The 12,197-nt window shown below is 35.2% G+C and overlaps 1 long non-coding RNA gene across 1 annotated transcript; it reads left to right on the forward strand.

Annotated features, from left to right (window-relative positions):
• The first annotated feature begins 342 nt into the window (after positions 1-342).
• On the forward strand, positions 343-11,013 carry LOC149791920 (uncharacterized). The gene is made up of 3 exons (XR_016423443.1): positions 343-559; positions 1,250-1,463; positions 9,347-11,013. It is a non-coding gene; the product is annotated as an uncharacterized LOC149791920 (long non-coding RNA).
• Positions 11,014-12,197: the final 1,184 nt, after the last annotated feature.

Consider the following 12,197-nt stretch of genomic DNA (forward strand, 5'->3'; position numbering starts at 1 on the left):
GCAATTGTACAAAGGTGAACAGGTACACAATTAATGCTGGCTTTTAATCCAAAAATAATGAAATTGTCCTCGATTCCTAAGATTGATTTAACCTTCCAAAATAAGAATGATAAAATGAATTTTCAAATACTAATATTTACAACTACATCATGTAAGACTCCATTTGGACTAAACAAGCCGCACATTACGTTAAGTCGATCAGCGCAACGGCCTGTTTGTGGAACACTTAACTTCAACAACTGCCCATTTAAGTATGTAGATGTGCAACCGTTAACGTTTATCTTAATGATTGTGAACGAATATTCAAGCGATGAATGAAATTGTAAACTTGTTGTTACTTTGTATTCTTATATATACACCATACTCACTGCAGAAGGTCAAAATTGCCCTCGAGTCAGACTAGAGCTGTCCTGCGCCAGTGTTCCACAGTGGAAGACACAAACAAACACATAAAGGCATGTGAAGAACAACAACCCAGCCGACGCGGGCTGGCCTGGTCGGATATCGAACACGCTACCGCTGATTAAGAGTCTGACGCTTGACTAACTGAATTACCGAGGTAAGATTTTCAGTGAGATAAAGAATATTAACAATCTTACCTTCCCTCCAATCGTTTTTTTAACAATAATAATAAATTTACATGGATCGATAATCTTAGCGAATTAAATTTTCTCAAAGGTAATTTATTGCACAGTAGGAGAGAGAGTTATGAACTGTGCACGAATGGAAGGTCGGACAAACAGACGGACATGGTATCACAACACTCCCTCGCTAAAGTGTGGTGATACATGTTCGTTAAATTTTCATGCAAGTTAAAATATTACAAATTGAAACTCAAAACTAATGTCCAGCGGACAGCAGCGCGAGAATAAAACGCAGAGAAAGCGTTGCATGATCACAAACACGAAAATGACACGTAGTATGTCGTATTTGATATCGTCATTAACATTAATTTCTATCTCTGTTTTGTTTGCACATGACTAACTCCATTCAAATGCATGTACTACGATGTTACAACACCAAAATGCATATCTAGAATTTCATCAAGCGCTAATTGACCTGACACGAAAAACATTAAGCATGATTCGCATTGCGGTGATTGCGAGACTGAACAGACGGGTTCTCAAACTTGGCATGACGCTTATCCTTATCGTAATCAACTCCCGAGAACCCGACTGAAGGTCTTCGGGGCTTCCATGGTAAGATAAGATCTTGGTGATTAATGTTTCTAAGGCCGTTTATTTCGCAGCATCGCCACATATCTATCAAGAATGGTGAGACGTTACCTTTCGGAAATTAGGAGAGACAGCGCGGGATATACATCACAGAATAAGGCAATTTATCTTCAAGACAAATTTTTCCTTGGTGACCGACTGATGCCGAAGTAGACGTATCAACGGAGACAGGAAAAGCCAGTGCTACGAGTGCGAAAGATCAGACAAAAGAAAGCCTCAATTAAGACGGTAAAAGCCTTTCTCTGGATCTCCAATTAAAAGACCGCGACAGATAGAATAAATCAGTGTTAAAACAAAAAAGAAACACGAATATGATAGGACGATAATATAATGAATGTTCTACTAATAGTAACATTAAATCTCTTATTTGTGAATAAATTTTATCCCCAAACATAATAATGAGTAAAGTTGAAATTCAGATTACTTATTATAATAATAATAATAATAATAATAATAATAGTAATAAACTATCTTTAACGAGGATAACACATTTGGTCATGGCTGACCCATCTGCCATGTGGTCCTCAGTTTTTGTAATCGGCTATGTTAAAAAAAAATAATAAAAAAATATTTAAATATTTAACACAAAATAAGAAGAAAAAAAAATATACACAAAATAAAAATAGAAGACCATGCACATAACCAGGTATCGTAGCACACTCATTCGTACATATTTAACATGAATGACTATCTATGACTATAGTGGAAACATACAAATATGAACAATATTCAATACACAGGTACATACATTTCAGCATAAGTCTTACTTACTATATATATCGAATAAGATCTGGATATATCAATTATGGATATGATTATAAAGTTTATAAAGTTTTCTATTCAGAGCTTTTAATATGTCATTTCAGTTGGTCTAGAAAGAATTTCGTTAATGATATTTTAAAAGAAGCAAGGGAAGTTGAATTACGTATCCTCATTGGTAAGGAATTCCATACAGTAGGTGTTGATACAGTAAATGAGCATTTGTAATGATTGATTTTCGACCAAGGAATCTGGGCACTTATTTGTGGATTGTTTGATCAAAATATATTATAAAGAGGTACCTTTCAATCAATCAAAAGATCCCCGTTACTACACTTTTGGATAATTGTATTTCAGTTCGTAATTTTCATCACACAAAAAGGTGTAAGGGTAACAAATAGGTAGGTTGATCCCCAAAACGTTCATATTCATTTCATGTAGGTATATGCCCAACACATTCATATTCAATTCCTGAAGGTCTGTCCCCAACACATTCATATTCAATTCATGTAGGTAAATGCCCAACAAATTCATATTCAATTCCTGAAGGTCTGTCCCCAACACATTCATATTCAATTCATCTAGGTCTGTCCCCAACACATTCATATTTAATTCCTGAAGGTCTGTCCCCAACACATTCATATTCAATTCCTGAAGGTCTGTCCCCAACACATTCATATTCGATTCATGTAGGTCTATCCCCAGCACGTTCATATTCAATTCATGTAGGTATATGCCCAACACATTCATATACAATTCCTGAAGGTCTGTCCCAAACACATTCATATTCATGTAGGTATATGCCCAACACATTCATATTCAATTCATGTAGGTCTGTCCCCAACACATTCATATTCAATTCCTGAAGGTCTGTCCCCAACACATTCATATTCAATTCCTGAACGTCTGTCCCCAACACATTCATATTCAATTCCTGAAGGTCTGTCCCCAACACATTCATATTCAATTCATGTAGGTATATGCCCAACACATTCATATTCAATTCCTGAAGGTCTGTCCCCAACACATTCATATTCAATTCATGTGGGTATATGCCCAACACATTCATCTTCAATTCCTGAAGGTCTGTCCCCAACACATTCATATTCAATTCATGTAGGTATATGCCCAACACATTCATATCCAATTCCTGAAGGTCTTTCCCCAACACATTCATATTCAATTCATGTAGGTATATGCCCAACACATTCATATTCAATTCATGTAGGTCTATCCCCAGCACGTGCATATTCAATTCATGTAGGTCTATCCCCAGCACGTTCATATTCAATTCATGTAGGTATATGCCCAACACATTCATATTCAATTCCTGAAGGTCTGTCCACAACACATTCATATTCAATTCATGTAGGTATATGCCCAACACATTCATATTCAATTCATGTAGGTCTATCCCCAGCACGTTCATATTCAATTCATGTAGGTCAATTCCCAGCACGTTCATATTCAATTAATGTAGGTATATGCCCAACACATTCATATTCAATTCCTGAAGGTCTGTCCCAAACACATTCATATTCAATTCATGTAGGTATATGCCCAACACATTCATATTCAATTCCTGAAGGTCTGTCCCCAACACATTCATATTCAATTCCTGAAGATCTGTCACCAACACATTCATATTCAATTCATGTAGGTATATGCCCAACACATTCATATTCAATTCATGTAGGTATATGCCCAACACATTCATATTCAATTCATGCAGGTATATGCCCAACACATTTATATTTAATTCCTGAAGATCTGTCCCCAACACATTCATATTCAATTCCTGAAGGTCTGTCTCCAACACATTCATATTCAATTCATGTAGGTATATGCCCAGCACATTCATATTCAATTCCTGAAGGTCTGTCCCCAACACATTCATATTCAATTAATGTAGGTATATGCCCAACACATTCATATTCAATTCCTGAAGGTCTGTCCCCAACACATTCATATTCAATTCATGTAGGTATATGCCCAACACATTCATATTCAATTCCTGAAGGTCTGTCCCAAACACATTCATGTTCAATTCATGTAGGTATATGCCCAACACATTCATATTCAATTCCTGAATGTCTGTCCACAACACATTCATATTCAATTCCTGAACATCTGTCCCCAACACATTCATATTCAATTCATGTAGGTCTATCCCCAGTATGTTCATATTCAATTCATGTAGGTCAATCCCCAGCACGTTCATATTCAATTCATGTAGGTATATGCCCAATACATTCATATTCAATTCCTGAAGGTCTGTCCCCAACACATTCATATTCAATTCATGTAGGTCTATCCCCAGTACGTTCATATTCAATTCATGTAGGTCTATCCCCAGCAGGTTCATATTCAATTCATGTAGGTATATGCCCAACACATTCATATTCAATTCCTGAAGGTCTGTCCCCAACACATTCATATTCAATTCATGTAGGTATATGCCCAGCACATTCATATTCAATTCCTGAAGGTCTGTCCCCAACACATTCATATTCAATTAATGTAGGTATATGCCCAACACATTCATATTCAATTCCTAAAGGTCTGTCCCCAACACATTCATATTCAATTCCTGAAGGTCTGTCCCCAACACATTCATATTCAATTCATGTAGGTATATGCCCAACACATTCATATTCAATTCATGTAGGTATATGCCCAACACATTCATATTCAATTCATGCAGGTATATGCCCAACACATTCATATTTAATTCCTGAAGATCTGTCCCCAACACATTCATATTCAATTCCTGAAGGTCTGTCCCCAACACATTCATATTCAATTCATGTAGGTATATGCCCAGCACATTCATATTCAATTCCTGAAGGTCTGTCCCCAACACATTCATATTCAATTAATGTAGGTATATGCCCAACACATTCATATTCAATTCCTGAAGGTCTGTCCCCAACACATTCATATTCAATTCCTGAAGGTCTGTCCCCAACACATTCATATTCAATTCATGTAGGTATATGCCCAACACATTCATATTCAATTCGTGTAGGTATATGCCCAACACATTCATATTCAATTCATGCAGGTATATGCCCAACACATTCATATTTAATTCCTGAAGATCTGTCCCCAACACATTCATATTCAATTCCTGAAGGTCTGTCCCCAACACATTCATATTCAATTCATGTAGGTATATGCCCATCACATTCATATTCAATTCATGTATGTCTATCCCCAGCATGTTCATATCCGGTTCATGTTACTACTGAAGTAGAATATTTCCAGCCTAATTCTTGTCCTGTTGCATCACGGTTACTAACTAAGGTGGGTAGTAAAAATTGAATTTAATAGTTTGCATCATTTATGAAATCACGAAGCTTGAAAAACAAAACATAGACATGCACAGTGAAGGCCGTCCACAAATAATGTGTAGTCGATTTTCAAGCTGTATGACTTCTACAAAATAGGAAAGTCAGTTAATTAAAGTGTAAACATTTCTAGACGGATGACGGATCGCAAGAAATAAACATGACATGATTTTCTTCACATCATGTCAAAGCACACAAAGAGGGCGTATGAATACATAAATAGTTCTTTTCTATTGGTATGAATTAATAAGTTCTAGTTTCTGTGGCACATTATATGATTTTAATCAATCCTGTTTTAACCAGTGGTAATTATTAGTACACAATCTGTGCAAAAGAATTTTAAAAAGTGTCGAACCGTTTCCACATTGTACACAGGAGGTAAAAGTGTTTTGACGTAACGTTAACGAAATCCTGCATATTTACTTTTTTATTGTGTTCTGCTTTTGAGAATGATGTTGATCAGGAAAGTATTCTTTTAATTGAACGTGTATTGTTCAGGTTTTGATGAGATTACTTTTACTCCTCGTTTTGATCAATTAAAGGGTATTGATCACAGTGATCCTCTTTTAACTAGTCATTTTCGTTATTCTAGGCACGGTTTCGAACACCGAGTCATATCAAACACTTGTATAAAAATTGTAAAAGCAACTGCTTTGCTAGGCGCTCAGCATTAGACTGTTAGTGTTAGGGTTGGTCGGCCTGGTGTCAGGATAATGTGACTGGGTGGGACATCATGCAACTTGTCTGCGGCATGATGGATCGTTGCTAGACTTTACCATAAATTGTCACACTGCAGACATCGTAGCGATACGACTGAAACATTTTTAATGTACGTTATAATAATAAAAACAAAACAAAAACACAAACAGTATTCTAATCAGGGTTACACAGGAACACGAAAAAGATAACGAGATCTCCTGTTTTTTTTTTTCTTCTCAAAAGGCCAGTAGTGAAACTGAATCCATTGAAGTAACTGTTTTTTATTTCGTTAAATACGCGATTCTTATGAGAAAATGGAGAGCATCTGAGGTACCCGCTGGTGACACGTGGGCAGTGAATTATCAAATTGCTGTTCCCAATTGGTACAGACAGGAAATTCTTAGTCTAGTCCATTGTCTGCTCATTTAGGGATCAAAGAGACTTATCACAAGTTTTCGAATCACTTTTATTGGCCAAAGATTAAAGCTGGCGTTTGTGAATACTACATATCTTGTCGCACTTTTCAAAACACCAAATAAGAAGATACATAAGGTTAATCTGCAACATATTAATGCATTAAGCAGAATAATGGTAGATTGTGTATGTCCCTTACCTAACACCAAGTACGATAACTAATACATGTTCACCATAATGTGTGCGTCTACAAGATTCCCATAGGCAATTCATTTCAGGAATATTGCATCTAAAACAATAGTAAAAGCATTGATAAAATGTATTTAAACTCTTTTTTGGCTTATCTAAATCTGTCCAATCTGATCAAGGGTCACATTTTATGCCTGGAATTTGCCAGCAAGTTAGGTACGAATTAGGCATCCATCAATTCAAGTCTTCTGCCTATCTCTCTGAGAGCTTTTTGGCTTGAAAACGGTTTCATCATACTTTGAAAATATAATTCGGACATATTGTTTTGATACTGGTAAAGATTGGGATGAAGGTGTTCATTTACTATTGTTTGATGTTAGGGTTTCAGTTCAAGAATCTTTAAAATTCAGTCCGTTCGAACTAGTTTTTGGACATACTGTGCGTGGACCACTGAAGGTTTTGAAAGAGAAACTTTTTTTTAATGAAGATGCAGAAATCAATCTTCTCGATTATGTTTCCAACGTAAAGTATAAGTTATCAAAGGCTTGTGAGGTTGCAAGAAGTAATCTGCACTCTACTGAGTCAAAATTGAGATTAAGGTATGATGATAATATAAAGGAAAGGTGTTTTCAGCCTGGTGATATAGTTCTGGCTCTCTTGCCTGTACCACAAAATCCTCCTCGGGCTAAGTATTCTGGTCCCTACATAGTTGATAAGTAAATATTTTAAATTATATTATAAATACTCATGAGAGGCGAAACCAAAAACATCTTTGCCATATAAATATGTAAAGAGGTATGTTGATATAGAAAGCCAGGTCAAACATGCAATTAATTTAGTTGTACCTGTCCCACACAGTAAAGATTTATACGATGGAATGCAATCAGATTGTGTTGACTTTGCAGTAGCAAATCTTCGAAATTCAGTCATTATGAATAATCTGGACCAGAAACATTCACATTTTCAGCAACTAAAACAACTGAACTAAAACAGCTATTACTTGTATATGAGCACTTAGTTCCATATGTTCTTACAATAACAACTAAAAACTACCATGACGATGAAATTGTAAATTCCACACCTGTGAAACAACACCGTTACAGGATGAACCCTCTCAAATAGTAACGTTTGAAAAGGAAATTTAGTATTAGCTGGAGAAGGATTTCATAGAACAGAGTAAATGTGACTGGAGTTTACCATGCATACATGTTCCGAAACCAGATAAAACTTTATGCATGTTTACTGCCTTTAGAAAGGTGAACAGTGTGACGAAACCAAATGCATGTCCATTACCAAGAATTGGTGTCTACATTGATAAAATTGGAAATGCAAATTATGTCGCCAAATTTGATCTTCTTTAAGGAGTTTTGCAACTTCCACTGACGGAAAGGGCAAGGGAAACTTCGGCATTCGTGACTCCAGATGGACTTTATCAATACAAAGTGATGGCGTTTTAAATAAAAGGTTTTCCTAGGATTTTTCAACGTTTAATAAACATGATTTCATCTGGTCTAGATAACTGCGATGGAAAGATCATTTAGCGACAGTTCAGAAATTCACGGACTCACGGATGCAAATTTGACAATTAATTTGCCTAAAAGTGAGTTTCGCCGTGCTTGTGTAACATTTCAAGGACATATAGCGGGATAACCTAAACCTACAGGCTGTCTCTGTAGTAAGAACAAGGACCCGGATCAGTCCTATCTACTCTAGCACAGCTGCTAAGCTTGTCCCTCCGTTACAACAAAACCTCACATAACATATTTTGCACATGACCAATACTGTTACAAAATGACTTAGTAAAAATCTAGGCAGAGCTTAGAGAGGTGATATGGATTTTCCTTAGTTCAATATTAAATTAACAATAACGGTGCAATGCACATTTGTTTACTAATCTTGGAAAGGATAGACGTGCAGTCAAAGATATTCATTTTACAATAAAACATACGCGAGAAAATATGATTTTTAAAATCTAAATATAAAAAAGTACAATGTTTCAGAAAAGATGCAGACTTATAAATTTCATACAACGATAACAACATGGAAACAAGTCGACTCAACTCTCATATCAGGATGGTTAACATAATATAGTGTACCACTACAATTACAGATTATTTTCGGAAACTGTTTATTGTGACATAGGTCAGATGAAGTGGTATATATAGTCGCTTCCATTATAATTACTCGATCCTATCTTAACATCATTCCTTAGAGAGATATGTTTTAGTTGATTCATTTAATATTTGAGGCGTAGAGCTCATATAATATATTTATTGAAATTACACAGTGCTCACAAATACCTTCGGATTAAATAACTATTTTGGGATTAATCTGAATTCATTTACATACATTTTGGATTACTGTATTTGATACATGAAGGCATTTAGCACATCACCACTGCTCCAGGGTATTGGTAAATCAGCACCTTCAAGATTCTAATTCATTCAGAACACAACTATAATTTATTCTGCATACCCTAATCTGCAGGCTTGTGATATAACTTTGGGACTATTTAGGATTTAATTCAATATACTGTAATTTCTTTTAAATTTTCTCTTTTTATTCTATTTGTTGAATTTTAAAAACCTTTTGCTTTTCGCGATTTGCTGTTTCTTAGTTGAAGGCCATTGAGTCGTAGCATATGATGCACCAAAAGTGCACATTTCAATCTAAGACGACTAACAAAAATCACTGTTTCAGATATTTTTTCTACGATCAGGCTGAAGCAAATGTTTGTAATGGTAACATATAATACGGAACACAATCAAATGCAGTGCAGTGAATTAGAGGAATGGTCAACTGAACAGTCTACCTAAATATGACACAAGCAATCGAGAAACATATTTTCCTTTAAAAGTGATTATATTGGTCTCGTGGATGACCAGTGAGAAGCCGACTTTGGTGCACACGTATGAAAATACAACGATGGATGTAAATAGAGTATGACAGCAATATCTGTGCTCAAAATACACTTAGCCTGGCAAACGCGTAAAGATGATTTCAGAAAAATGTTCTAAGAGCGAATGATGAGCAAAATAACGTTTTGCAATGGCAAAGTTTGAAGAACTCACTGGAAAAGAACAGTATTTTTGTCATCTTGCTCAGGCAAAACAATGCATATAGTTGAAAGGTATAACATAACTCCCAAGACTAGAATATGGAAGTATTTAATTGAAAATGAAACCAGATTATGATCTGATATATTGCCAAAGTCAATCAAGGTATGCAATAACAATGATTACAAATCATTAGAAAAGATTATAGTTGAAGCAAACAAGGAGTAAAGCAGATCAAAAGTATTGATCAATCTATGTTGGTACTTGAGAGCTGATGCATTTGTAACGTATAATTTTAAAGTCTGCGAAATTGCTAGAATGTCGAGAAACAAAACAAGTTTTATATAGATGTACATTCCTAAATTCCCCGGGGAAAACGTTAAAAAGGCAAGTAATTTTAATAACTGGAAGCTTTACACATGTTCAAGGACGTATTTGAAAACAACATTTTTCACATAATGAACAGTTAAAAGGATGGAAAGGATTTTTAATTAATTGTTTTATACCTAATATACAGCTGAAATGATAATGCTGTTAACATGAATTATATGTTAAGGACACAACTCTGATTTTGGCTAGACTGAGAACGACTGCATCAAAAGCAATATTAAAGTTCGTGAAGTCTTTGAAGTTTAAAAGACAACAAGTTTCTATGATGTGAGAGACGTGGTACAAAACATGGCATTATAAGGATCTAGATCATGCAGATCATAATGCATGATTCAAACCAATCCCAGGAAGAACCATCACGGTATAACAACAATGCGCTACAATTAATAAACATGATACGGCGGCTACATCAATGCCCATGAGATACTAAATGCCATTACGGACGAAATGGAAGGTATGAAAATGATCTTCACAACATCTAAAACTATGATTACTATAACAATGAAATATCAGGGATATAATTTGCGCTTGCATAAAATTACATAAAACAATATATGTCGTTATGGTTCATCGATTTCTAGGTCAGTACAAATATTTTCCAGTGTCAGCAACGAGTTGAAATAAACTAGTTGAAACCTAATAAAGTTAAAGGTTTAATTCCTGTAGAAACAGCCATGTAAAGCTTTGCAAGCATCACTGTTTTTCTGTTTTATTTTTTTGTATTGTCTATGTTTTGTATCTGCCTTTGAAAAAGACTCATTAAGAGTTAAAAGCGCTCAGGGTAGTTAGATACTAGTTTCGCACTGATCGTTGTCAATTTATTGCATTTAACTTAATCAATCCGTGACACACGTGATCCTTTGCTGGATCCAGTGCACTTGAAAGGACTTGAAAGGATTGTTATTTGCCATATAATCTGTATTAAAGGTTTAATTCCTGTAGAAACACATAATGTGTGTGTGTGTGTGTGTGTGTGTGTGTGTGTGTGTGTGTGTAGTTTATATATGTATATGATTTGGTATATTTAGTCGAAGGCGTTAGTATGAATAATTTGTAAATTTGTTTCCTCGGTTTTTCATGAAGTGTGTCACAGTATTAGAGTATATTGTAATGCCAATAGCATGGAAAAATATATAAATACGTGAAAACTATAAAAAAAAAAATTCTTTATTTTTCCTTTTCTAAATTTTATCATGGGAAAAATTATCAAAACTGAGGTATTGTATTTAATTTATTGGTCCCCACTACGATATCATCGCTGAAACATAGCGTGCGTTCTCGCAATATGTAATCCCGACGAGAAAAGTTTTCCTGACTCCCATGTCAGTCTCGGCTGGTAAAGAAATTATTCGTCTAAGATTTATATTCTTATTTTTCTCCGTGTCATGGTCTATTTCGCTTGAAACAGCAAAAGAAACTCAAAACCGTCTAAAAGCCGTTCTTTGAGCAACATTGCTGTATGATTGCTTTTCCAGACGGCAAAGCTCGGATTGGTATCATTCCGGAAAAAGGTTTCATATCCTTTTCCTTCGCTGTGCCGAAACTGATAGAGTAGACGGGCGCTTGGAAAAAAGAACTAAACTAACATAAACTTCAAAGGCAAAAAAAAATGAACAGGCATGAAATGAAGTGATATAAGTATATTTACAGAAAATAAATCGGTAAAGGAATGTTGTGACAGGATAACCACACCATTACTTAGATTGCATGCAAGAACAGAATTCAGGGATAAATGCGATTTTTGATTGGTTTACTGTAGTTTTCAGTGCTTCTACTCACATTGTATATTTTTCACATGTAAATCAAATTTTCCTATCTTTTCTGATTATTGTGTTCTGTCTCGGCTTTCGCAGTTAGATGAAAGGTACAACAACAAAAAACATGCTGTATGCAACCAACTTGTTATAATTACTACTTTAGAATTATCTAAATGTTTCTTTTCTATCACCGTACTTTTTAAATTTGTACACTTTCCCATTTCTACTTTCTTAAGAGTTTGAGTTCCACTTGGCAGCTTCTGGTACCTGTTTCAAATAAATGCTTAGCTTGACAATAGAAAACAAACTGTACAAACTATTTTGTTGGTGACATTTGTGGAACATGTT

Source organism: Sinohyriopsis cumingii, chromosome 9, assembly GCF_028554795.1.
Source record: "Sinohyriopsis cumingii isolate HCF-2022 chromosome 9, ASM2855479v2, whole genome shotgun sequence".
Taxonomy (NCBI): domain Eukaryota; kingdom Metazoa; phylum Mollusca; class Bivalvia; order Unionida; family Unionidae; genus Sinohyriopsis; species Sinohyriopsis cumingii.